Consider the following 3,336-nt stretch of genomic DNA (forward strand, 5'->3'; position numbering starts at 1 on the left):
CCTCAAGTTTCAGCTAAAATCCCTCCTTCTTCTAGATGGTTTTCCAGTATTTCTTAATTCTGCTGTCTTCCCTCTGATAGCTATATCCAGTTTATCCTGTATATATTCTGTTTGTATATGATTTTCAAGTTTTCTCTTCCATTACACTATGAGCTTGTTGAGAGTAGGTGCAGACTTTTAAAAAAAAGTTCTTTCCTTGGTTTTGTCTTTCTTTGTATCTCAGTGCCTGACACTGAATAGTCCCTTTAAAAATGCTTGTAATTGACTCACAAACACAACAAGAGACAGAACCAAATAGAGGGGATATTCAATATTGTGTCTTAGAAAATCTTTCTTCTGTACTTTTCAACATTAATTCCCCAAACAAGGTGCACTATGCTGTACAATAACTTAGTTCTCCAAGTGGAATCAAAAACCAGAACACCAATCTTGTAACTTTGTAACATGTATGCTGTAGAGGACCTTAGGTTGTGGAGGCTTAATTCCTGATGAAAATACTTTGAAAAATGCCTCTATCTATGATAGGTAAAAAGTTTCTAAAACTCAAAATCCCTTTCCCTGAAAAAATACTTTTTATGAAGAGTAACGTGTGTATATATAATTGCCAACAATGGGGGAAATACCATCATTGTCTAAACAAAATTAAACAGCAGAAAAACTGTATATTTACAGTTGAGCAATAACTGTTCTTTGTGAAAATTTATACTATTTTAGAAGCTATTCTTATAGAAAAAGAAAAATACATTAATTTTGCTAAATACCATGCTGTGATTCTCATGCTCTTTTAGTGATTTCCTATAAAACAATAAAATCCTTACAATTAAGTATGACCTACCAAATGATTAAAAACCTAATTGATATGCATGGATCTTTTGTAAACATTTTCATTTCAAATCGATATGAGCCATTAAAAATGAAGTTTTTATTTTGAATTTTACAATTATTCTTCCATCTTATGTACAAACATATTGCAGTTATTTAAAAAAAAAGTTGAAATGAAGATGCTTTTCCTGCCAATGATTTCATTTGAAGCCAAAAGTCTATTATAAAAAAATCCATTATTGAAAAGTGTGGGAAAAAGACAAACTTTTACCCAATAGAGTATTTAAAGCAAATTTCATTTTTTTTAACTTTAACTGTTTTATATTTCTTAAGATTTTTGAATAGAGATATACATAGGTATATTTACATGAATGTGGGTTTAAAATATACATTTTTTAAAATGCATCAACTTTCATTCTGTTGAGGTAGGATTGTAGTAAATGAGCAAGAGTATGGCAAAATATAGCCTAAAAGAGTTAACCAAATCCAAAGTATAACACTAGATGCCATTCAGGTGGCTTAGGAGAATTATTCTACTTTTTACAGAAGTTGTTTGATGTAATTTTAATGCTAAACATCCAATAACAGAAAGCTTACACAAATGTGTTTTATTGTAAAACGATTTTAAAATTCACTTTTATATTTTTAGCTAAATATAAAACTAATATTACAAATCCCTGCACAAAAATACCTCCCAGAGAAACAGTTGTCCCATTTTGTTCCACAAATACTCAATTATGAACATCGGAGAGGACAGTGTGCTGTTATCACGTTTGATGAATAGTGATGCAAATGAAATGAAATATGATTTATCATGTGCACTGTACAGTCTACATACTCTACTTTACCACTAATATTCCAATATCAAAAAAGAGTATTAAAAGCTCAGGCTAGATTTTATTACATTGGTGTGAACAACAGAGTTTAATGTTTCTCTTGCATCTTAATGCTGGATAACTGAAAACATGGAGACAATGCTATTGACAAACATAAACAGCTTTATCCTAGCTGTGCCTTTATTTAGAACTTGATTGCAGTTAACCTGAGATCTTCTCAGTCCACATTTTTTCTTCAGTGAATAATACAAAATGTTCATTATTTTACACTTCAGGAAAGAATTGATATTTCAATGTTTCTTATTATAGTTTTCCACTGGAGCCAGTAAATTTTAGAGTATCTGGGCATTTGTCTCCTTTGAACACCAACCCCCATAGTTATTTAGTGAGTACTAAAGATTTCAGAATTTTAATTTATCAGACATGGCTATTGACATCTCTGTCACCACTAGATCAGGCAAGATTTGGTTTTTATTATATAGGATCTTGAGACATGGCAGTTGCTTTGCCTGTGGTGAGAAACTGAATAATTGGGAACAAATAGATGCTGCCATGTCAGAACATTGAAGATATTTTCCTTACTGTCTTTTCCTAGAAAATCAAATCCAAGAAACATCAATGTTCAGTGTTTCTGATCTGAGCATGTCAACTCATGTATCCCATGTAAAAATCTTTGTGACTTGGCCACCTCCAATTCCAGGTCATCTAGTTAGCAAGTGCTGGCTTTTATTATGTGAGTCGAAATGATGATGTCAAATGCTTTTGCTGTGATGGTGGACTGGATGGTGGATAACATTGGGAATCAGGAGATGATCCTTGGGTGGAATATGCCAAATGGTTCTAAGATGTGAATAACTGATACAAATAAAATCAAGAATTTGTTGATCAAGTTCAAGCTAAGTACCCTCATCTCCCTGAACACCTCTTTTACAAAGATGCTCAAGGATGAAAGTGCTGATCTACCAATTACTTATTTAGACCTGGAGAAAATAATTCTGAAGATGCAGTCATAATGAACATTCTAGTGATTAAAGCTGCTTTGGAAATGTGTTTTGGTAAAAGTCTAGTAAAACAGGTTATTAGAGTAAGATCCTAACAACTGGAGAAAACTATAGAAATCAATGAGATTGTATCAGATTGCAGAAGATGAAAAAAGGAGGGAGAGAGATAAACTGAAGAAATGGTATCAATGGAAAGTAAAATGAAATATATTCCAACAAAAGATGTTTCAGGTCTTCCTATTAAAAAACAAACAGTTGAGGCGATTACAGGAAGTAAAGTTTCTATGGACAAAGAAGTTTCTGTTGTATTGATTCTTTCTGATCATTTTGTAGTATGTAAAGAATATTATCCTCTGAGAAAATGCCATGTTTTCAGGGGTATAATCAAAGGCACAGTTCATATACTTCTTTCATAAAAAGAATCCATACATGCAAATTTGTATATAACAGATTTTTAAAAGGTCAGTCAGAAGCCTTTTGGAAGAAAGAAAAGTATTTAAAGGCTTTTTAGTAGTAAATTAATATATAATTCTGCCTTGGTATGAGTTATTTGGTAATTCTGTGGAAGTTTGTGTGTGTATGTTTGTACATGTATGTTTATGTGCATATTTTCATGTTGGAAGAGCAAGATATGATACTATGTGCTTGAAAGTATAATAATAAGAGATAGACATACT

The 3,336-nt window shown here is 31.8% G+C and overlaps 1 pseudogene; it reads left to right on the forward strand.

Moving 5' to 3' along the window:
• Positions 1-1,559: 1,559 nt before the first annotated feature.
• On the forward strand, positions 1,560-2,808 carry LOC116423580 (annotated as a pseudogene).
• Positions 2,809-3,336: the final 528 nt, after the last annotated feature.

The sequence above is a fragment of the Sarcophilus harrisii genome, chromosome 4 (assembly GCF_902635505.1).
Source record: "Sarcophilus harrisii chromosome 4, mSarHar1.11, whole genome shotgun sequence".
Taxonomy (NCBI): Eukaryota; Metazoa; Chordata; class Mammalia; order Dasyuromorphia; family Dasyuridae; genus Sarcophilus; species Sarcophilus harrisii.